Source organism: Hemicordylus capensis, chromosome 5, assembly GCF_027244095.1.
Source record: "Hemicordylus capensis ecotype Gifberg chromosome 5, rHemCap1.1.pri, whole genome shotgun sequence".
Lineage (NCBI taxonomy): Eukaryota > Metazoa > Chordata > Lepidosauria > Squamata > Cordylidae > Hemicordylus > Hemicordylus capensis.
Window position 1 is genome coordinate 113,425,547 of NC_069661.1, and position 25,554 is coordinate 113,451,100.

The 25,554-nt window shown below is 41.6% G+C and overlaps 1 protein-coding gene and 1 long non-coding RNA gene across 4 annotated transcripts in view; one reads left to right on the forward strand and one right to left on the reverse strand.

Annotated features, from left to right (window-relative positions):
* LOC128326269 (uncharacterized) overlaps positions 1-8,339 on the reverse strand; it is a 56,146-nt gene extending 47,807 nt beyond the window's left edge. Inside the window, exon 1 of the long non-coding RNA XR_008307920.1 lies at positions 8,226-8,339. This is a non-coding gene — a long non-coding RNA (uncharacterized LOC128326269). The remainder of the gene's footprint in view (positions 1-8,225) is intronic.
* Positions 1-25,554, forward strand: part of PPARGC1A (PPARG coactivator 1 alpha) — a 900,607-nt gene that overhangs the window by 165,536 nt on the left and 709,517 nt on the right. The gene's annotated exons all lie outside the window — the stretch shown is intronic.

A 25,554-nucleotide genomic window follows, 5' to 3' on the forward strand; every position in this document is an offset into this window, starting at 1 on the left:
GAACATAGGAAGCTGCCTTATACCGAGTCAGACTATTGTTTCATCTAGCTCAGTATTGTCTGTACAGACTGGCAGCAGCTTCTATAAGGTTGCAGGCAGGAATCTCTCACAGCCTTATGATGGAGATGTCATGGAGAGAACTTGGAATCTAGATGCTCTTCTCAGAGCAGATCCATCCCCTAAGGGGAATAGCTTACAATGCTCACACATCAAGTGTCCCATTCATATGCAACCAGGGTGGACCCTGCTTAGCTAAGGGGACAAGTCATGCAGGCTACCACAAGACCAGCTCTTCTCCCTGAACAGGTCTCCTCTCCTAACCAGGTCTCTATGGGGTTGAGACGGCCTTGGTCAGCCTGATGGTTAACCTTTACCAGGGAATCGACAGAGGGAGTGTGACTCTGTTGGTTCTTTTGGATCTCTCAGCGTCATTTGATACTATCGACCATGGTATCCTTCTGGATCACCTGGGGGAGTTGGGGATAGGAGGCACTGGTTTGCAGTGGTTCTGTTCCTATTTCTCAAGCAGATTCCAGATGGTGGAATTTGGTGATGGTTGCTCTTCAAAATGGCAGCTATTATATGGAGTCCTTCAGGGCTCCATTCTGTCACCAATGCCTATTAACATCTACATGTAACTGCTGGGTGAGGTCATCAGGAGATTTGGGGCAGTATGTTTTCAGTATGCTGATGACACCCAAATCTATTCCTCCTCCTCCTCCTCTCCCCCTCCCCTCCTCATCATCATGAAATGGCATGAATTCCCAAAATGCCTGACTATGGGCTGGATGAGGGATAACAAATTGAAGCTGAATCCAAGCAAGATGGAGATGCTCATTGTGGGGGATCGGAATTTGAGGGATGAGTTAGATCTTCCTTTGCTGGATGGGGTTAGACTCTCCCAGAAGGAACAGGTATGCAGCTTGGGGATGCTCTTGGATCCAGGCCTCATCCTGGTATCTCAGGTGGAGGCTATGGTCAGGAGCGCTTTCCATCAACTTTGGCTGATTTGACAGCTGCATCCGTTCTTTGAAAAGAACGATCTCACAGGGTTGTGAGGAGAAATTTAAGTATGTAGTACACCGCTCTGGGCTCCTTGGAGGAAGAGCGAGATATAAAAATGTAAACAAACAAAAAACAGTGGTGCATCAGCTGGTAGCCTCCAGGCCTGACTATTGCAATGTGCTCTACATGGGGCTGCCTTTTGAAAATTCTGGTATTCCAAAATGCGGCAGCCAGACTAGTCTCTGGGGTAACCCAGAGAGACCATATTATGCCTGTTACAAAGTCCTAGTTATTACCTTTAAAGCCCTGAATGGCTTGGGTCTGGGCTACCTTAGAGAGCACCTTCTTCTGTCTGATTCCCGTTGCATATATGACCCCCATTGTCATTACCTGTCTCCAGTTACCACCAGTATGTCTCGTGGCAACTCGGAGCCACTCCTGGCCTATGGAATGCACTCCCGACAGAAATGCATAATTAAGGCTCATTGTTGGCCTTTAAGAGAGCCATAAAGACTTACTTGTTTGACCTGGCTTTCCAAGGTTTTTGAATTGTTTTTAGTTGGTTCTGAACTGTTTTAAAACTGTTTTAATATTGTTTTAAGCAGTGTGTTAATTTATTTGTTTTTATGTTTTTTAAACTTCTTGTGTCCAGAGCCTTTTGGATGGGGTGGTTTAGAAATGTAAAAAATAAAATCTCAGCAGTGGTGCAAACTAAAATAAGGTGGGGGCTGATTTCAGCTCCTCTTTTTCTCCTCATACCTCCCAACATTTTGGTTCCAAAGCAGTGTTCCCTCTAAGGCGTGCATACATGTCTGCACTCACAAGTTCTGCTCAGTTAATTTTAGATCCTGCTCAGGTTGAATCAGGAAGGCCCCATTCTGAAATCATGTGTGCACAAACTGCCTTGATACTTCTGCCCAGAACAAAACTCATTCCGCACACAGATAAAAAAATTAGAGAGAACGCTGGTCCAAAGTTTTCATTTGAGAACTTTAAAAACCAAGGCACTAGACCCAGAGGACTTTGGTAAAGTTATTCTCCAATGTGACTAGTAATAATTTGAAGTTTGTATCATATTTGTAGCCAACTAATATTCATATCACAAAAGCACTATTCAGTCATTAGGCAAAGCGTGGGCATTTAACCTGGCTAGAATATCCATGGGAGCATGCTGGAAAGCCCTCCCCAATACCTGCATGCTTCATGGATTTGCCTTCACACTGTCCATGCGTACAACATTTGTCTAAGGAGAATCATGGGTAGGATCTTGACCCAAGTGCCATATCGATCTTCTCACAGAAATGCTATATCTGTGGACAGCATGGAGGTAGGGTTATGGAGTACATCATTGTTTGGGGCACAGGGCTTCTAGCATACCCCAACAGAGCTATTGTTTCTTCCTAATTTGGTTGCTCAAAGTCCTACAGATTACAGTTTATATAATTTATGGGCCGGATTTTGAAACTGGGCATGTGTGTGTGTCTGTGTGTGTGTTAGGCAGGAGCCCTGCACTAATTATTGAATTGCTGTGAACAATATCCACAAAAAGCAGAAATATGCTATTTTCACAGGTAGGTTCCAGACCTTGCCAGACTACAAAAAATAAAATAAAATTGAAAATTAAAAAAAAAATGTCTCAGAAAAATTCCTTTTGGAAAAGCATGGATTAGGGGAGGTTAAGGTTCATGCAAACTTTGGCAGTTTTCTTAGGTATTTTTAGACACAGAAGGACCAGATTTTGTGATATGTGTGGCATGCTTACAAAGTCTTACTAGTAACCAATAATTCTAAAGAATGGATTAATAAAGAAGGGACAGGGTATCAATACAACTGTATGTTAGGTTAGATTGTGCTTCACAAGTAGCACAGAGGAGTGCCTCAGCTATTATATTGTACTATCATACCAAAGGAGGGCGATATGTCCCTGTGGTTTTGAAATTATTTGAGGCAAAAATAGTGGCACAGCTACTATACGGTGCACAGTTGGGCCCTTACTTTAACCTTGCACGAATAGAGACAGTACAATCTAAGTTTCTAAGATCAATTATGCAAGCCCCTAAATGCATCTCTAATACAGCATTAAGATTGGAATTGGGAGTCATGCGAGTGGAAACTCGAGTGTGGATTACCACTCTTAACGATTGGCTGAAGGTGGTATTCTCACCAGTGCGTTTGGCCCAACTGATGTTTGAAGACAGTTTCCAATCAGAGTGGAAGTCAGTTGTTAAAGAAATGCTCGCCTTTTATGACTTTTCCTTTGGTGCTGCAATCCATGGGTTACAAACAAGCAAAAAAGGCTGTAAAGCAAAGAATATTGGATATGGAATGGCAACAGGAGATAGGTAAGGCCCCAAAATGACTGAAATCATGGAAACATGCTTTTAGCACCAAGTCAGCTGATTAGTGTCAAGCCCTAATAACTCCCAAATATCATAGAGTATTTGCGCTGGCCCACTTTGACATATTGCCTTCAGCAGTTTTATATGGTAGATATGGTGGGATTCCTTATTCTGAATGTTACTGCCATGTAGTTCATAGGCCATAGAGGATGTGGGTCATGTTTTATTGTAATGTAATTTTTATAGAGATTTACATGAATCATTAATTTAACCCCTGATTAAGGACCTACCAGGCAGAGGAGATGAAGCATATATTTTATTTCTCTTATCAGACCATCAAGCCCATGTTACTCATAACATGGCTAGGTTTTGTGTAATAGCAATGAATATACGATGGCATCTAATGAGTAATCTACTGGAGTAATCTATTATACTACTATACTATTGTCTATTCGTAAAGTTATTGTTGCTATATTATTGTCTAGACCTGATTCTGTGCTCCCTCCACTCTTCTTGCTTCTGTACTGGTCCAAGACTGTAATAAAGTTTATCTATCTATCTGTATGTTAGGGAACTTGAATGCACTAGTCAGGAATGTAATCACTGAGATTTGGTAAAACTGAGAGACTATGTATGTGTGTGTATTTATTTATATATTTATTTAAAATATGTTTATGTATGTAGAAAACATAGCCATGTTTTAGTTAGTAATCTGGTTAGGAAGAGCCATTCTAGCTTGTCAAAGGCCTTGCAGGCATCTGGAGACAGGATAGAAATTGAACATTTAGTAAAATTGTGATAATGTGCAATATTCAACAATTCCCTACACTGTAGGCAGAGTTATTTGCTATCTGAATGGGTCCTTGGTGCAGATGTAATTAACACAAATTAATGCAGAATACAGCACACACAGACAACACTATAAGAAAAGTAGTTTTATGGAATGACTCAAGATGAATGAATAGATGAGATTTATATTATTATTATTATTATTTACATTTATATCCCGCTCTTCCTCCAAAGAGCCCAGAGCGGTGTACTACATACATACTTAGGTTTCTCCTCACAACAACCCTGTAAAGTAGGCTGGGCTGAGAGAGAAGTGACTGGCCCAGAGTCACCCAGCTAGTAAAATGGCTGAATGGAGATTTGAACTCGGGTCTCCCCGGTCCTAGTCCAGCACTCTAACCACTACACCACGCTGTCTCTCTTAGAGATTTGTTAAATGTCTTAGATCTCTTAGAGAATGTTTTTAACATTGCGCTTTGCATATGTCTGAACATTAGTCTTTTTTTTTTTTTGCTAAGCAATTTGTCATTTCAAATACTGTTTAAATAGTTCTTTTACAACGCAGTAGCTTAAGACAGAGGAAAGGCATGGCAAAGTTTGCTGAGAGGGACTTGTGTTTATGTATAATACTCATTTGAATAAATCAGGCTTTGGCCTTAAAAAAATAATAAAAAAAATCTAGGAGCCAGCCCAAGAATTTAGGAGCCAGGTGAGGGGAACTTGGTAAAATTGAGGTACTTAGTGATGGACATTGTGGGGTGGGAGGAGAGGGTAAATTGGCTTCTCTTATCCCCTTTACAAGTAACAGAACAGAAATAGGGACAGATAAAATTTGTTATTTTACTTTACTTCTAAATAGCTTAGTCTAGGAGCTACAGTTTCATTTCTAGGCTCCCTGGCCCCTGGGATTTGTCAAACCCTGTAGTAAAGACAACAAAATAATCCCCAAAACTCTGTGTGTGTGTGTGTGTGTGTGTGTGTGTGTGTGTGTGTGTGCACATACACCTATTTTCCTCTTTTGCAAATCAATGTAATGACAACAATAGTAAACTGGGTACTCTGAAAGCAAATCCTTGTGTTTTTTTAGTTTAAATGGAGGAGAGCTGGTCTTGTGGTTAGCAAGCATGACTTGTTCCGTTAGTTAAGCAAGGTCCACCCTGGTTGCATTGGAATGGGAGACTAGAAATGTGAGCACTGTAAGATATTCCCCTTAGGGGATGGAGCTGCTCTAGGAAGAGCATCTAGGTTCCAAGTTCCCTCCCTGACATCTCCAAGATAGGCCTGAGAGAGATTCCTGCCTGGAACCTTGGAGAAGCCGCTGCCAGTTTGTGTAGACAATACTGAGCTAGATGGACCAATGGTTTGACTCAGTATATGGCAGCTTCCTATGTGAGGACTTGTTTTGAAGATGTTTCTGTCTGAAGCTTAATCTTATAAGAAAATCTTTAGCCAAGTCAGGTTTTTAATCACTATGTTAGTCATCCCTGTGGTTACATAAGGAACACTGTAGGAGTACTGTATTTCAAATACCATCAGCCCTTGGCATTGGAATAGCAATGAGGTTGGAGTATTAAAAATGTGTACTCATAAAAGCAAACGGCTAGACTGTTATACAGAAAGATAATCTCTCTGTTTGTTCCTGAATATATCTTTACGTTAATTCAACTTGTTTCTGAGAAAACGCAATAGCTAATTTGTATTAATTATTTGCGCATAAGGTCGCTGTTAGCTAATGCTATTAATAGAATAAATATTTGCATTGTTTATGATAAACAGATTCCTTCTCCACATTTTCTTCAACTTTGTCTCTGCTCTGTTCATTTGCTATGATTCATGGATGGCAGTGTCTCAAGAATATTAAAATACCTTGTTAAATCTACACTATCCAAAATGGCCTGTGTGTTAAGAGCAACTGAATATTTTTAACACTTTTAAATACTAGTCATATCATCATCATCATCATCATCATCATCATCGCAGAATGTCTGGTTTAATATTAATCATAAGAACTTATTCTATGTCAGAAGTGCCTTTAAAGGAGTTCCACTGCAGTTCATGAGAAATGAAGTGCTTAACGGTATTTCTAAATATTTAAATGAAATGGATTTTGAACATAACTGTTTGCTTCGAAGATGAACTAACCTTGTTCAACAAATAGAAGGCAGAAAGACAGCAATAGTCTTTGTGGGCATTTAAATTTCCTCTGCTAAGAAATACAGAATTATAGGTTTGAAGTGAAGGATGGTCCTAGGGACCATCCATTCTAACTCACTACCGAGCCTCTGTATCTAAATTGTCTCTGGCAGATGCTTGTCCAACTTCTTTTGAAAAGTAGAGAATACAATTTTCCTAAGGAGCTCTTTCTATCAGCTGCCTTTTCCATGCACTAAATTTACCTTCCTATGCTAAACCAGTTGTGAGAGACCCCCAATAGTAAATGAATTTTCTCTATCTTCTTGTAAAATATTTAAAATGTCTGAAAGCTGTTAAACTATCTGCTTCTTATCTCCCCCAACACTTAACACACTCTTTACTGAGTGAGTGTGTGTGTGTGTTTGTACATACACACACTCCCTTTATCATTGTTGCCATGCTCTGAGTTTCTCTTATTTATCTGTCTGTCTTTAACACTTCATTTCAACAATGAAGTCTGGGAGGGAGGGAGATCGGCCTGCACTGCATTGGCATTGTGGTCGGAACGGCTCTCCCTGCCTTTAAAGGCAGAGAGAGTTGCTCTGGCCCGCGCTGCCCAATGCAGCATGTGCTGATCTCCCTTCAAAATGGGGCCACATGGCCTGCATCTGACACTATGGGCCACTGCCAGCCTGTCTTCACACCGGAATGAGTGCAAAGATAATTAACAACACACTTTATGACATCATGTATTTATGATCTAGTAGGACTGTAACAGAACTTAATATAAGCAACATCATCACATATGAGGCATTCTTAGTGTTCTGCTGTGTTTTCCCCAGTATGCTTGTGGATGGTGCACTGGTGCTTTCAATCTCCACTCTCTCAGCTGGATAATATTCTCAGATAGAGAATATCTAGACTGCTGAATGTCAGAGTTCAGTTACAGTGTTTGTCTTTCTCTCAGTCTCATGTGGACCCACCCCACACTTTCCTCCAGAAGGAGAAAGATGCATAGCCCAGACATCAAACAATCCAGTCTATCCTATATCTCTCAGATCTTTCTTAAAGCCAGGAAAGAGAGACAGAGGATAGACATGTGTTGTATTCTATCCAGTATCTTTTATATTTTGTTATTTAGAAGTTTGTCCTGGTAGGGATCCTGTAGAAAGTGTGGGGGGTAGAATCAGAAAGGGAAAGGAGGAGAAAATGGAGTTGTTTCTGAATAAGCTCTTAGTTATATCTATATAAGATTACTATGTGTTTGTGAGGGAAGCAGCTATAAAACATTTGGCAATGAGATTTTGAGCCAGCTAAGCATGTGAGCCTGCAAAGCCTGTGAATGTTTCTGCAACTTCATTTCATTGTATTACTGGGCCTACATTTCTGAACTGCTTTCTACTGCCACTGCTGCTGATTGTTTCTCCAGCTTCCTGACCTGCACAACCCCTGAAAGTATTTTTCCTTATCAGTCCTGTTGTTCACTAAATTCCCAATGCAGCATGGCTCAGATCCCATCACCACCTTTTGTCTTGTCCACCCCATGAAAACCTGCTCTTCCCTGGGAACAATAGAGGTCTTATTTCTGCAGTTACTGCCTCACTATACAGACTCCTGATTTTACTCCAGCAAAGCAGAAGGCTATATTGCTTCACTGCCTAGCCCCTGAGGGCCAGAAAATTTATAATTATTTTCACATTCCTGCCAATTTGGTAGGCGATGCCATTTCTTATGAAGCTGTCATTCAAGCTTTAGATGATAACTAGTGGACCCGCGCACAGAGCATCTGTGCCTCTAGTTGGGCCCAACTGTCCCACCCCCATGCCACCGTTGTCTCACCCCGGGGGGGGGGAGGACCAGGCCATCCCCCCGCCGCCTCCCGCCACCTCGCCGTCCTCCTCGGTGTGGCAGGGCTTTGCCTGCTGCCCGTCCTCCTCCCACTGCCTGTTGTCCTCTCACCATCCTCCTCAGGCTGCTGCCTCCCTTTGCCTTGCCGTCCTTCTCGGGGCAGCGGGGCTTCACCCGCTGCCTGTCCTCCTCCCGCCGCCCATTGTCCTCTCACCTGCCGCCCCAACCGGCTCCTGGCGCACACTCCTCCCTCCCACCCTTGCATGTGTCACCCCCTCTGGGTCCGCCATTGGTCACAGCTGCAGTGGGGGTGGAGCTTGCCACATCCCCATGCATCCCCTCTACAGGAATTAATTATATAGATTTCAACCCTGCTTTGAATGTGTTTGCTGAATGTTACAAGTTATGTTCTAGATTCCAACTGTCTGGTGAATCTGTTGATCATTATGTCACAGCATTACATGCCTTAAGGTGCAACCTGCCAACTTTACTGATAAACTGATCAGGGATCATATCATTGTGAAAACAAACTGGTCCAAACTGCATGAAAAACTATTTCTGGAGCAGAAATATACCTTATATAGAGTTATAGAGATGGCTAGGAGGGTGGGAAATGCTCTTCACTGTGCCAAATACTTCTCTTTGGTACCGCATAACCTACCTCCTGAAATCCGGTCTGTTCAATCTAAATCATTCCAAACCCAGAAAGTAGCAGCAAAAGAAAGGAGGCGCTACCACTACTACCGATGTGGAGATTTTGCCCACAAAGCCAATTATGCTCACTATCCTGCATGGAAGGTCACTTGGTTTCTTTTTAAGATTGTGAGCCCTTTGGGAACAGGGAGCCATTTCATCCATCTGTCTGTCTATCTATTTAAACTGCTTTGGGAACTTTTATTGGAAAATGGAATATAAATATTGGTTGCATTCGTAACCACTTCCTGACAGCGTTTTAAGTGTGGCAGAATCAGAGCCTGCGTTTCCACATTGTCAAGTTAAACTCAATGGCCATGAAATGCAAATGGTGGCTGAATCTGGTTCTTTGTAAACTATCATTTCCCTTTGCTTTACAAGGAACTCCTTACTACATCATATCCGCACCTGCAGCCTTCAGACATCCACCCATGAGGATAAGAGACCCAAATAGCACAGAACTCATATTACAGATGATGGAGCATCCGTATATTGATATGATTGCTGATTTCTTGGACTTTTTGCTGATACTCCTGGTACTGCCATACATTTCAAACACAATTCAGATGAAGGTACAACACAAAGTGAGGAACGTACCCATAGCATTGTACCATCCACTTAGAGAGACGCTCTTAAGACTACAGCATTTAGATATCATAGAGCCTGTTGATTCATTAGAATGGATCTCTCTCATTGTTCCTGTGTGGAAATCTAATGATACACTATGAATGTGTGTAGATTTAAGAGATGTTAACTCAAATATGGTAGTAGATTGTAATCTGTTACCCAATATTAGTGAAATGCTGCTTACTCTTAAAGAGGCCTCAGTGTTCACAACTTTGGACTTGTCTTCAGCCTATTGTCAAATTGCTCTGCTCAAACGTTCTCACAAATACACAGCCTTCATTACCCCAGAGGGTCTTTTTCTATAGCCCTTTGGATTAGCTTCTGTACCTTTGGTATTTCAAAGAATGATGCATGCAGTTTTTAGGACTACAGATGGCATCACTTACTTTCAGGATGATATTTTAGTGTATGGCAGAACCATTGAGGAACATGATGCTAAACTGACATCAGTCTTAAGAAAACTCCGACAACATGGACTTACTATCTCTGCAGAGAAATATCAGTTTTGCATATACTTGGTGACATACTTGGGACACACAATATCTCAGAACGGCGTACATCCCGAAACAGACATGGTGAAAACTGTTTGGGAAACACCAGAGCCGCACAACAAGGATGCACTTTGCTCATTTTTAGGAATCTGTTACTCTAAATTTGTTAGACAATTTGCTTCAAATGTTGCTCCATTGCATCTTCTTTTTTAAAAGAATGTAGCATTTAACTGGGATGCATCCCACAAGGCTATCAAATCGGCCATTGCTGAAGGCCCTGGTCTCACTTCTTTTGACACCAACAGGTACACTGTTGTAACCACTGATGCTTTTGAATATGGTTTGGGTGTTGTCTTGACCCAGCAAAAAGCGACAGGGAAGTTGCTGTTGCTTTTGCTTCCAGAGTGCTTACTGCATCAGAGAAGATGTATTATATCACTGAAAAAGAAGCTCTAGCTTGTTTCTAGGTGGTGAGGCACTTCAGGGCTTACTTGTGGGGCAGAAAATTCACTTTACGGTCAGACCATAAAACTTTATATGCTTTGTTTACTACTCAGGGAGCAGTCAAGCAATCCCAAAATAACCAAATGAATCACCAGATTTATGGATATTGGTTTCCAGGTGGAATATCTTCCATATCTTTCCAGGTGGCATACAACTGCAGACTGTTTATTTTGACTTCCTCTTCTAGCCCAAGAGGAGATCCCAAAGGACGATGATGGAGTCATAATTGCACAAATAGCTTCATCCACTCATGGAGTTATCACGTTGGATGTGCATGGAACCAGTTTGGCCAGTTTGGTTCAAATCTGGACTAGATTAGAACCACCCTGGACTGGTCTAATTTTGGAGTTGGATAAACCGGGTTTGGTCTGGTTCGACCATCAAACTGGGCCAAACTGGTTCACAGGCTGGTTCAAGGATATATTTGTGAAGGGGTATCCAGCTAGGATTACAAGTAAAGGGGAATTTCCTAACCCAATGCGGGTGGGGAAGCGAAAGTACCTTTATTTTAAGCCTGAGGTGGCGGAGAGTCTCTGAAGGCAGTAGGGGGAGGCAGTGGGGGCTCCTCCAAGCCCCCCGCTGGCCTCTGGAATAAGAGCCAGGACTGGATGTGGCCCAGTTCAGGCATCTGTGCAAGCACAAAGGTCATTTTTGTGACCTCTGTGCATCCACAGAGGCCATTTGCATCACCACACAAATAGAGTGGTGACTCAAATGACTTCTGCACATGTGCAGAGGTAACAAAAATGGTCTCTGCACATGTGCAGAGGCCTGAACCACAGCTGGCCTAGGCTGTCATTTGAGAGGTCAGCAGGGGGCTTGGAGGAGCCCCTGATGCTGCCCACCACCTCTAGAAATTCTCCAGTGCCACTGCAGGCTTAAAATAAAAGGTAATTTTGCTCACCCCTCACCTTATGATTTCCAGATTCCCCTTTACAAGTATACTGGTCCACGAACTGCCTGGGGGCCAGTCTGGTTCAAACATGGACTGCCCGAATCGGGCTGGTTCATTTCAAACCGCAGTTAGAATTGAGCGAGCTTGCACATCCTTAGATCACATCTTCTGAAAGTAAAGCGGCTCTCAGTGCTGATAGTGCTTACTGAACTTAAACCTTACATAACTAATGGATGGCCATGTAAAAACAAGGTACTTGAACATCTTCAGCCATACATACATGTATTAATTGAGCTATCTCTTCTCAATGAGCTTACGCTGAGGACTGATTGGTGGTGCCAACCTCCTTAGAAGCAAAAGTGATCAAAATTGCCCATGAAGGTCACCTGGACATGAGCTTGACTAAAAGGTGAATCAGAGAAAGTTTTGGTGACCAGGTAAGGAAAAACATGGAGTTGTTACTGATTAACTCTTGGTTAAATCTATATTAGATTACTTTGTGCTTGTGAGGGAAGCAGCTATAAAACACCATGTTAGTGCTGCATTGTGTTTCTACTGTGAAATATGAGAATACTGCATATCCAGATTAAATGAGCTCAGGTGAGAGCTTTAGGGGTTGTCTGCTTTCATGAACTTGCATATTTGCTATACAAAAATCTGATCTAAATTGCACTGCACTCCCAACACAGTCCTCCCCAGTACTTTGATCTATAATTAGCTAGGAAAGTTAAGGGGTAGCCAATCTTAGAGAATAGCCAAACAACTGTTCATTTTGCTGGGTGATTATTTCCATCTGAAATGTTCCTTTTTGTTGAAGTTTATGGTAGTATTTTATTTGGCTTAAACAGAGTCAGATTTTCAACTCCTTCATCTGTCATATACAGAATTCTGTTTTTAAAGTGCAGTTTGAGTGCTTATGTTTGTATCTCCAGGAGGAAGCTTGTGTAAGGGAATTGGCTGAATAATTGACTATATACATTTTTGGGGAGTACTGAGACCTTAATATCTGTCATCTCTCCTGGGGTAAATTAGATTGCTTGGTATTGGTTAAAGCTTGGTCAACCCCTTTGACTTCATGGCTGTTGGCAACAAGGAGAATTTTAACCCTAGAGCTTGAAATAATAACAACAACAATAACAACAACCTTAATATTTTTATAACAAAATGTCTGAACATTCAAATAAATCATGAGGCAAATAAGGAAGTCTTCTGAAATATAGAAAACCAGCTTAGGGCATTTCTATTTCTCATAACAAAAACTCTGTTTTGGAGTATTGGTCTGCAGGGGCAATAAATATGCCAATGTGCTGATTCACTTGATAAAGCACTAGTGGGTATAGCCTCTGGTTTCAGATCTGGTTCACAGGCAGTTAGACACTGATTTAACTGTACAAGTCCCCATATCTGTTCCCTAATATTGCTCGCTAATCAGGAACATGGCATAGCCTGCAGAAAAAAACACTCGAATCATTTTGTAAAGTAATTTCTAGTTATATACTATAAGAGAAGAAGGGAGGGGGCATGAAATATATATATTTTAAAATAGATTTCTGCTTAAGTGTCATTTGAGACTAGTGTATGTATTACAGACTCTTAGTTTGATTTTTGGCAATACTCCTTGGATTAGGAATATCAAACAGGCAACTAAAAACTTAGGAATGTTTGTTGCATAAGAAACATTTTCTGCTACATAATCCTTCCTTCCCTCCCTCCCTCCCTCCCTTCTTCCTTCCTTCCTTTGAAGAAAGAAGACTTACACAGGAATGCTTTTTGAAAAGAATACACTTTTATTATAGCTTAATGGCAGAAAGCCATTGGACCAAATTTTGTATGGCGCAAAACTAGAAATAAGGAGATGGAGACTGTCCAAATTAAATCTTTAGGGCAATTCTTGGCGCACCTAGATGTGTGTCCAATGTAAGATTGAAGTTGGAGACGGGGATTCTAAGAGTGGAGGCAAGGGCATGGAAGCTGATGGGCAACCATTGGCTGAAGCGCAAATTGTGCCCTGTCGGTTTGGCCCCTCTGGTGGTTGCTGACAATTATAAATCAGGATGGGAGATGGCACTTAGGGAGAAATTTTTGTCCTATAGACTGTCTCCCGAGTATCTGCTGTCCTTCAGCCTTGTCCAGGCCCAGAGGGTATTTGCGCAGAAACTAGAGGCTGTAGAATGCCAAAAGGATCTCAGTATGATCTCTGACCTCAATTGAGAGTATTATGTAAATATCAGCTGTTCTCCAGAAAAATATCAATCATTACTTCCCTTCCCCAAGTTACGTAAAGCATTCTTCAGAGCCAGATTTGATACTGCTCCCCTTGGCAATACTTTTTGGCAGGTATAATAAAACACCTTAAGCCAATAGGATCTGTCCTTGTGGTAAAGAATGCTTGAGACAATACAACATGTTCTTTTGTACTGCTCCTTCTATAAAGACTCACGTGCCAGCTTGATTACACCCTTGTTATTGAATAGGTCAGGTAGGGACAGGTCTTACTACATACACTTTCTCCTCTCTGATGAGTGTACAGATATCACCCGAAAGGTAGCCAACTTTTGTTTGACAGCCATAAAAACCAGACAACAAAGGACTAACGATGAAATGTAATTTGGTCTTGCTACCATTACTTGTTATACCTATTGTATTGTATATGTGGTTGGGGTTGGCTTTTGACTTGTGTGTATCTGATTATTAATCGTAAATAAAATTCTTCAATGTAGTCACTTCTAAACTTAGGGGTTTTTTAAACAGACATTTTAATTTTGCCTTTCTTTTTGAAATGAGACACAATTAAAGCAGCTGAGTTACCCAAATATAAAATAAGATAGCTAAAACTAGTCAGGAAACTGCAAGATCCTTGAGCGTATAGTTTCTAAAGAAAAATTCAAAACTAGCAATTTTATTCACTTGTGTTGGTGGCAGGGCTGTCCCTAGGAGGGTGCGGGGCTGGGTGCGAGCAGCATTCCCCCTCAGCCACAGTCCGCTGCCACTGCTGCTTGCCCCCCAGCCCTACTGTATACTCAGCAGGGCACTCCCTGTCAGCCACTGCTCCTTGCCCTACTCCATGCTCAGTGAAACAACACAAAAGGAGTGCTTCTGTAGAGGAAAATTCCCTAGTAGCTTTAGGATTAATTTAGCACATAGTGCTAAAGAGTTACATTGCCTCCCTCCTCCTTTGAGTAAAGAGAGAAGTGATCAAACTCCCCCGCCCTGTGCAAACTGGATACTGGATATTCAGTAACACAGCATTAAGGAATTTGATCGCCTCCCTCCTCATTCCGATGAGGAGAGAGGTATTCGAATTTCCCAGTGCCGCGCAAGCTGGATAATAAATGAGAGGCACGCGTGCACCCTGATGGTTAATCAGAGCACATGCGGGCCTCTCATTTAGTATCCAGTTTGCACGGGACTAGGGAGTTGGATCACCTCTCTTTTTATTTATTTATTTAATTTATTTATTTAACATATTTTTATACCACCCAAAACTTACGTCTCTGGGAGGTTTACAACAAGATAAAACATTAAAACATTAATTAAAAACAAAAACAAGAAATTTAAAACACAACAATTTAAATTTTTTTAAACAATATTCTAAAACAACATTAAAAACAATTAAAATAGTATCCGTTAAAAGCCTGGGTGAACAGATGCAGCTTTTTTGCTTGAAGGAGGAGGGGGGCGGTGGAGGAACAAGGCCTAGATGTTATGATTTTTGTAAATATGCCTTTGTATTATAAATGAATTACAATTTCATTAATATTTTCAAACCTCTTCATTATTGTAAATAAGATTTTATGTGTAACTTGCCTTCCAAAGAAAACTGGCAGGGTCAAGAGTTCATGCCTGCTGTACCTTAGTTTCATTTTGAGAATATCAGTTAGTTTTGGAGGGAAGGCAAGTTTTGAAAAATGTAGGCAACTTTGAGTTACACTGATTGGGTTGTTCAAAAAACTGTTGGAGCAAAAATTGTGTATATATAGGATTGTTTAGAGAGTTAGAGTACTGGAGAAAGTCAGGAGGAGTGAAGCTGGCATCCGAGTGAGACAACAGTGTATCTTGAAGTTGGAGTCTGAGTGAGACAGTTGAAGTTGGAATCTGAGTGAGACAAGAGTTGAAGTTGGAGTCTGGGAGAGTGAAAAGAAAAGAGTTCTACCTGCAGTCAAAGCTGGAAAACTTAAAGACATTCTGAAGAGGGACTACAGAACTGAAGAACCACTGGCACAGAGCTGTTAAAATCACTGGCAGAGTGGTGTATTCTCTGCAGAACTAGAATCATGATGAACTGGAAAGAACAAGGCCTGAGGCTGAACTAAGGAAAAACCAGGGTTGCGAAAGGTGATAATCAAGGACTCCTGAGTTAGGGCTTAGTGAGAGTCAGCTTAGTGGATGTGTTTTTGACCACATTTTGTTTGGTACTTATGCTCTTTTGGTTGATGGTTTGTTTGTTTTTTGTGCTGAACTTGTGAAGAAACTTTTAATTTAAATCGAACTAATTGCAAAGTAAAATTTCTTGTTTAGATGTAAGGAAAATTGCAGCTTCTGTTTTCTCCACCCCACACCTATAGGTGTTGCCACTCTACCAACATTTGTTTTGTGACATGTTTGTTTTGTTTTGAAAGGCTGTTGTGGTATACTCAGCCTAAAGCACAAAAGTCTGTTTGGTTGCAATGTTTAAACTAGTCAGGGAGATCCATGTCTCGTGGTAGCACAGTGGTGTGGATCCTCCAAAGGAGCGATTTAACTCTTTAGCGCTGTGTGCTAAATTTTCCTCTACAGAAGCAGTTCTTTCATTTCTTTTCACTGAGCAGGGAGGGAGGCAAGAAGCAGCAGCTGACAGGTAGTGGGGTGGTGGTGGTTGGTCCCAGCCACGGGGCCTGGGAGAGCGCAGAGCTGGGTGTGATTGCCCTGCCTGCCCTGCCTAAAGCATGGGCCTGGTTGGTGATTACAAAATTGAATCCACACTGATATTTTAGAACAGGAGAAAAGGAGAAAAAATATAATCTTGCTTACTAATTATATACCATAGTTAATTAATCATATAATGTAATGAAGTGAAACCATTTTTTAAAATGTGTCAAATGATTATAGTAATTTTCAGTAATTATGTATAATAAAATTGATTAAATATGACTTCTATTTGGGTCTCAGGGAGACAATGCATGGGCAGGTTGTGATCTCTCAACCTGATTCATAACCATCTGGATTTTCGGTAGGTGGAACTATACTAAGTGCTGGTCTAATGTGATACCCCAAAAGATTGGGCCTGCTTACATGGTATTGATGTGAATTTGGTTCGTCCCTGGGTCCGCCTTTTAGTCAATCAAACAGACTCGGTGGGAATCATTTAGAGGCTTTTTATTGCTACTGCAGTTTTAGCAATAGGTAATCAGTAGGCTTATGCTCTTAAACTAATTACAGTTTGGTTACAGGTGCATCTTACATTTATACAGACAATCTGAATGATGCTGACACTCTAGACATAGCATACGTGGCAATAAAATGGTGGACTAAGTATCTAATACGCATGCGAATGATTCGGTGTTCATCTGGTGATTACTCCTTATTTGGTTAAATCCTGTTTTCTTAACTGTCAGCAAAGAACAGTGAGAACCTTGTGAGAACCAAGTTTCTTAGATACAATTTAGTGGAGAGAGATAACGACGTTGATCATGAGGAGGCAGTGATGTCCCTGAGCTGGGCTGGGGTTACTTTAAGTTAGAATGAGGTATTCTGGGCAAACATGGAGTTTCTTTGGTTTTCTAAACACATCAGTATGACTACAATACTGGGGCTTTTGAGTTTAGAAAAAAAGTGACTAAAGAGAGACATGGTAGAGGTTTATAAAATTATGCAAGGTCTGGAAAGAGTAGAGATAGAGTAGTTTTTTTCTGTCTCTCATAACAATAGAACCAGGGGTCATTCCATGAAACTGATTGCCAGGAAATTTAGGAAATTTTGCCAGCAAAAGCAAGTACTTTTCCACACAGCAGATAATTATGCTATGAGATTTTCTGCGTGTGGTGATGACTTGCAACTTGGATGGCTTAGACAAATTCAGGATGACAGGTCTATCAATGGCTTTCAGCTACCTCTGGGATCAGAGGTAGAATGCCTCTATATACTAGTTGAAAGTGAACAATAGCAGGAGATTGAGCTCACATTCTTCTCCTACTGTCAGAGAAGCTGAGATATGGGTAGTAATCACTAGGGGCACAAGTCTGATGCTGGGACTGGGAGAGCCAGGAATATTCCTGAACTTGTCAGGTAGATGGTGAGGAATCAGAGGGTCTTACACAAGAGCTAAGAGTCAGGAAGAAGCCAAGGGTAAAACTGGATAGATTATTAGGAGCTGGAGGATCTAGAGAAGAGCCAACAATCAGAAACAAGCCAAAAGACAAAACAGAGTATCTGTCAGGTCAGAGGACTGAGACAGAAGCCAGGAGTCAAAGCCACACTTAATGACAATCAGATACTGAGTCAGCAGCCAAAAGGATTGAGCAGGTAATCAAAAGATGCAAACAGGCTAGAGATCACAACATGGAGTCCAGAAAAACAGCAAGGATTTGTGCACTATACGAGTGGTTCCCAAACTGGGAGCCTCCAGATGTTGCTGAACTACTAAACTTCTAAATTGTAGCTGTGGCTAATGGAAGTTGTAGGTCTGCCACTAATGGACCTAGGTGCCAAGCCCCGGCTGTGCAGGTGGACGCAATAGTGTAGCACGTGGTCCACTGGGAAAGGCCATAAGTTGTTCATGCCGGATGCCGCCCTGAATGTGTGAAACTCATGTACTGCTTCTGCATACCATTCTCTGGTGCTTGGGACTAAAGAGAGGTGAATGGCCTGCTAGACCTCCAGCCTCCAAGGTTCCATACATCAGTGGGGAAGACTTCAGGGAGTTCCCTGGCTTTCGGTGCGAGGTTCCAAAAGTGCTGTTCCTGCATCCAAGACAGTGCATCTGCAGTGCTATTATCTAACCCAGGTACATGCCGTGCATGCTGTGCACTAAACTGCCCGCCTCCTTCCCTGATTGGCTGTTCCTGGCCATGTGTGGGAAGAGGCAAGATGGCAGCGCTGTGCCTGCCTCATGTGTTGGCGGTGGGAATCGGTGTTCTGGATAAAGTAGGCAAGTGAATCAGTTTCATCCTGAGCATAGGATATAGCGGCTTATTGATAATATGGACCATTGAGAAATACAGTTAGGTTGAGTCTGCTGAGCCATATTGGTAAAAATATGCCAAACTCTGGTGGTAAGAGTTTGGAAGACATAGGATTCCTCTCCCACTTCTCACATATTAAAACATGGCTAAGCTGGCTAGCCTAACTAGTAGCCAACAAGAACCTGCTATACAGAAAACTCTCTCAGTTCATTCACTGGTCTCAGGATATGGTCTCAGGGAACATTCCTGGCAGATATCTGTAATTTAAGCTGGTTGTTGGCCTTTAAGAGAGTCCTAAAAACTTTCTTGTTTGGCTTAGACTTCCAAGGTTTTAAAATTGTTTTAAAGTATTTTAAATGGTTCTGAGCTGTTTTAAAATTGTTTTTATACTGCTTTAAGCAGTGTGTTTTTAAAATGGTGTTTGTTTTTGTGTTTTTTAAATGTGCTTGGCCTAGAGCCTTTGGATGAGGTGATCTAGAAATGTAATAAATAAATAACGCACCTATCTTGCTCAAGATAACAGGGCTAAGTCTGGTCAGTGCCTGGGACCCTCATATACCTTGAATTTCATAATAAAAGAAAGGTGGGATGTAGATGGCATAAAGCATAAACAATGAATAAATGAAACAATGCACCAAGATTTAACAATCTTTTCTTAAACTATCTGCTCTCTGAAATGTAGCAGACGGGGAATGTGAGGATGCCTGAGCCCATTATTTTACTTTTTCATTTTTATTATTTTTATTTTATCTTTCCTCTTATTCTTTTGTTTTGGCTGTTTATTTCAGTTTATTTTATGGATCTTAGACTGAATTCACATGCCAGAGGAGAGAAATGGGTTGGGGAAATGATGGTGTGATTTGCTGAAATTGCAAAATTTAACAATTCTGTATGTTTGCTTTAATTATTTTATTGAACTTTAATAAGTAAATGTGTACATTTCTTTTAACTGAAAGTGATTCAAAAATTCCTTAATTAAATGGTTGCAATAACTGATGTAAATCTGGTGGAAGCGATAATAACATTAATTGATTAACATGTAATCAAGATACATAGGATTTTGTTTCTTTAAATGAATCTAAACTATGCTTAAGTTTTCTTTCTTTGTGGGTTTTGATATTAAACGAGGGTTTTTTTTTAGTCTTTTGCCATATACTAGATGATAAGGTTTTTATTTATTCATTTCATTCAATTTATATACCACCTTTCCTAAAGTGGCTCAGGGTCGTTTACATTAAAATTTTTAAAAAAGATAATAAAACAATTAAAATAATAAAACATTTAAACCAGATTAAAATTAGCATTAAAACTAGATATCATTAAAAGCCAGGCTAAAAAGATGAGCCTTTAAGGCTCTGGTCATGTTACTTAATCTTTATAATAATATTGGTCAACCAGTATGAAAATCCTTGGTGGTCTTGTTAGGTCATTACTCAGAAAGCAGATGCAGCTTCTCTATACGTTTCTGGTTTCATTCTTTGCTGGTGTGAAGTCAGACTAAGACACAAGATTAGAGGACTGATCAAACTCTACTAATGTCTGTAAATTCATGTGCCTAGAGCTTGGAAGTATGTTAATCTCCTTATTTCTACTGCCCTAAGCACTGTATTCACAACGTATCCTCATATTTAGTGCGGTAGAATAAACTGACTGACATCCTGACTAGGGAAATGTGCATGTAAGAAGGGACTAGGGGGATGTACTGGGTGCCACTCCTGCAGTCCCCTTGTGTGATGCTGTTGAGTATGGAGCGTAGGGAGTGCATCCCAACCATTGCTCCCATTGCTCACTCATCTTGCAACCCTTTTAGTATTTTATTTTCACCACAGTATAGCTGTGAAGAAAAGGTTGCTGCTGTGCACAGTCCTGTTGGAAGGAGAACTGGCATATGAGGACCCAATAAAATCTAGCTCATGTTATTAATTTTGTCACCTCAGGCTTTATTAGTCAATTTAATAGCCATTTTAAAAAATCTTTGCTGCCATAGTGTGTAATCTCTCTCCTAGTCTCATATGCTATGCTTAATCAGTGTCATTATCAAAAGATAATTAAATATAGCACCACTTATGTTTTTATTGCTATTCTTATTAATAGGACTGTATGCAAATCCAAAATTTTAGACGGAAAATGCTGAGGTAGCCTATTTTGGTATTTGAATAATTAAAGAGAGTGGTGGTTTTTTAGATAGTAATGGTATGTGAATAGCATGAGGTTCTTGGTATTGAAGGAACCAAATAGACTACCTCATCTGTGCACATCATAAATTAGTAGTGGACTGGTTCAGATTATAATTGCCCAGTCAGCTTTCCAATGCACAATGAAGAGTAAGTGTACACGTCTGTCTCCTTCTCAACCTGGCATACTCAAGAGAGGGGAGGAAAATCCAAATCACTAGTGTAGAATTATATTTCTTTAGTGCACTTTTAATGCAGACTTTTAACAGAATGTTTAGGTTCTGCCCCTACGTGACTATGCAGGAGCATGGGTGGCCAGCTGCAGAACACTTGTCAGTTATCAACTTGAGGCATTATGGCAAATTTGTTGCACTCATGCCAAATGGATAGCACCAGCACTGTTGACATCAGGGTTCACCCTTAATGTCCTGCCAGGAATCCACCTCTTTTTTCCCCTGCTGTTGTAGAAAACATCCCCAAAAGCTTAGTATTTCTATATTTATGTATGATTGGAGTGCAGATTACATATCTGTCTCTTTGTACCTTGATTCATCTTCATGAATGCATGGAAGTTTTAAAATGCACAAGGAACAGCAAATGTGATCAAAGAATATTGAAGAACTTTTGCCCTGGGATCATTTTTCAACATGAAATTACTTTCTTTGGGGCAAAGTAACAAACAGCATCAAAAGTTTCACAATCCCTTACTACCATGGCTGGGGAAAGAGGCATGTCTTAAAATGATGACTCTCTTACTGTATTTACCTTAATCCAGGACTAGATTTCCCCCCTAGTTTTCTGATGTAAGAAATTGGGGGTGGGTCATCTTAAATTCAGAGTTCTCTTCTATTCACATGTTCAAAGAAATACTGCTTGCTGAGTTGACAGATAATTATACTTTCAAGCCCTTGCATTTGTTTATTCTCCTCAAACTTTTCTGATTAATTTTTACTTTTTTCACCTCTTTATTTCCCATGTTAAAAACTTATAATTTCTCTTTAAAGTCTGGACATTTATATCAATAATACTCTTACTGTAACATCTGTAGTTATTTCAATGTTCTCTTCACTGACTTGTTGACTACTCATCTACAGCCTCTCATTTCTGCTCCACATTCTGCAGCTTGGCTTGTTCTTTTCTGCCTTCTATTCAAAATGCATTTCTCCCCTGTGTCTCAGTCTATCCTGGCTTCTTTATCCTTTTTGCATTATATAAACTACAATTTCACACTTCTAATTCTCTTAACTCTCTTGCTCCTTCTTTTCCTGTCCTATCCAGGGCTGTAGCTATAATTGAGCGGATAGGTTCAAAGAACCCAGGACCCCGAGCTCAATTTACTCAATTCGGCCCCCAGCTCCATCCCTCCCTATCTTCTTCATTGTCTCCTTCACTCTGAGGGCCACCAGAGAGAGAGGTGAACACGGGCTCCCTCTCCCCTAGCTATGCCCCTGGTCCTTGCTGATCCCACTCCCTTAGTTCTGATCCTACTCCCTTAATTCTGGTGGTGGTAACTTTTCAGCAAATTTTTTTTTACAAAGCAGTTTACATAGCAAAAGGAATGGGAATCTAATCCTACCTATTCTCTGAAACACTTTGAACAATATGCCTACTTGCGTACTGAGAGAGGCAACCAGGCAAGAAGAGAGAAAGAGAAATGCATCTGTGACCCGTTCTATGCCCACCTGGAAGTTTTTCACATCCAGCTTTTAGATTGTATCCCCTCTGGAATGGAAGTGTTGTGTTCACATATCTGCCAAATTTACCCTGAAGTCCCTGCAAGCTATCAGGGAGCACTTTACACACAATTTGGGTTGTCATTGCACGTTAGAGTGTGGCCCGATTTATATCCAGGATAAAACAATCCACTTTTTGCATCAGTTTTGGAGGGCAACTTCACACTCACAATAAGGCCTTGCAGAAAACCCACAGTAAAGCCTGCTGTCTGGGAAAGCTCCTGCTTTGCCTACTAGCTGTCACTCATTAGGTCTGACTATTGGAGAAAAATGAGAAAATCTGCAAGTGAGGAGACTAAAAAAACCCATGTTAAAGGAATGTGGCATTTAATGAAAAGAGAGAGACACCCATTCCTATTTATGGGAAATGTGCACAATCCTGTTCCTCCATATTAGTCCTATGGAAATCCTGGCCCAGTGGCACCTCCATACTTGAAAGTTAAAAGAAATCTGTCCCACAAACCCTTCCAGTTCTTGGTGGTGTTTGAACAGGGTGGATCTAATGCATGTTTGGGACATGTAATAGACAAATGTTGTAGATGCAGATATTAGATTGAATAAGGCAAATGACTAGATCTGTAGTACTTCTTGACCCACGAGTGGCTGTACTGTGTTGTTTAAAATGTTGGATGCACTCAATAGCGTGAATTAATCTTCCATTTGTTGATAGTATCAAGAATAATAATTACACAGTACTGGGAAAAAGTTCAAAAGTGGGAGGCTAAATCCAAATGTTGATTTGAATGTCTTACACTCACCTATGGCTTACCTATAAAAGAAGATGGTCAGATATTCAGTATAGATGATGTTAAAGTGATAGGTGTTTTCTTTCCCCAGTACTCAAATGGTGTTTGAGATGATCAGGGATGATCAGTTTGGGATGATCAGATGGAATGATACGATGATCATTCCATCTGTACGAGAATATTAGTAGTAATGTTTTATTTGATACCAATTGTGGTTTTTAACCTGACTTTTAACTTATTTACTCAATTCGGTTAATTTTATTACTTGTATTGTATATTGTATCTATTTTATTGTTGTGAGCTGCCCCGAGCAGTAGTGTACTGGAGGGGTGGGGTATAAATATTTTAAATAAATAAATATGTATTGTCCTCTGTACTTTTGATATAAAAGGTAACATCGGAACATAAGAAGCTGCCTTATACTGAATCAGACAATTGGACTATCTAGCTCAGTATTATCTGCACTGACTGACAGTGGCTCTCCAAGGTTTTAGTTAGGACTCTTTCCCAGCCCTACTGGAGATGCCTGTGAGTAAACTTGGAACCTTCCACATGCAAGCAGATGCTGTACCACTGAGCTACGATCCAATCCTCTAAGGTGAGTATTTTACAGCAGACAGTGCTCACGGTAAGTCACCCATCTAAATGCAAGCCATGATGAACTCTCCTTAGCAAAGTGGATAATTCATGCTAGCTACTGCAAGACCAGCTCTCCACTTAGCTGCTAGATGTAGTTCAACTGGACCACGAAACCTAGTAGTCCACCTGCCCACCCAGGGTTATATTAATAATTTGTGGCCTTTAAGGGGGAAATGTTTTGGTAAAGCTTTCCTGCTTCATTGCCTAGAGGCAATTCTTACTTGCCGCAGATGATTTTTACAAGCATCATTTTAAGCCACTGGTTATGACTTAGAATAAATAGCGCCTTGTCTTCTGTATGCTCCCCATGGTGATTGATGGAAGTTCATTTTTGTAGTTAGTCTCCAAACATACTGTAGAATCTATCTATCTATTATATTAATTCTCCTGGGTGTGCCGTGGAATGTGCGTCCCAGTGCCCAGCTGATTGGCTGGGCGGTAGACGCGCCTGATTGGTTGAGGTGCACCCAGGAAGTTTGATTGCTGTGGTGGCGGCCTGGCTGTGGAGGCCAGAGGTGGTGGGCCCGGCTGCAGAGGCAAGGCCCAGGAGGGGGGAAAGAAAGGGGGGGCAGAAGTGGCAGTGGGGAGGAGAGGTGGAGGGCCTGGAAGCAGAGACTGGGGCAGAAGGATGGGGGGAGAGGTAACCGCCGGCCCCAGAGAGTGCACAGATGCTCTGTGCAGGGTCGGCTAGTATATATATAATTCTCTAGGACATACCCGTGCATGGCAGCTCTTGCGAGAGTTCGTGAGCAGGCCGCTGATTGGGCAGTGGAGATTCCATATGCAGATAGGGAGGAGGAGCCTGTGAGAGCAGAAGCACCATGGTGATCGGGCAGTGGGGATTCCATATGCAGATAGGGAAGAGAAGCCTGTTGCACCATGGTGACTGGGCAGTGGGGATTCCATATGCTGATAGGGAGGAGGAGCCTGTGACAGTTAAGGTCAGTTGGAATGCAACTGTTACTGGTCGAAAGGTGTTCTTGACTGTAGAGGAGAGGAATCTATATATATAAAAGGATAGTGAACAGGGATCTGCAAAGAGAGAGGTCGTGAGGGAGGAAAGAGCCCCTTCTGATAAAGGAGGCTGCTGTTGTGTGAATTAGATGAGGAAACAAGATGGACAAGATCTGTTAACTCGGGGGGGGGGGAGAAAGACAGAGGGGAAGAGTGAATGGAGAGAAAAAGAAGGGAGAGAGAGAGAGAAAGAAGGAAGGAAGGGTAAGGGACAGGCCTGAGCCCGTTAGTGCCCTGAGGGGAATGCACAGCCATGGCAGCGACAGCAGCAGCAGCAGCAAGCAAGGGCCCAGTCAACCACTGCTGCTGTTTGTTGTTACCGGAGCCATTGGCGGAGGGATGCAGGCAGGCAAGGGACAAGCCCAGGCCTGTCTGTGGCCTGAGGGGAATGAGTGGCCGTGGCAGTGATAGCAGCAAGAAAGGGCCCAGTCAACTGCTGATGCTGATGCTCCTGTGGGGAGTATCAGGAGTGGGGTGAGGGTGAGGATGGGGAGGTCTCTGGGGATAGGGGGCTGCAGCTTGGCCAATAGGCACCAGCAATGCTGCAGCCATGACCAGGAGGAGTGAGGGGAATGGAAGCATCCCCCCAAGGATGAGGAGGAGCAGGAGTGCGGCTCAGGTGAGGGTGAAGAGATCTCTGAGGTGAGGGGGCTGTGGGGTGAGGTGAACAGTCAAGTACTAGCGTGCAGATGCTCTGTGCAGTCTAAGCTAGTTTTTAGTAAAAGGTTAAAGACACAGCTCCCCCCGCCACTTCCTAGCTCACT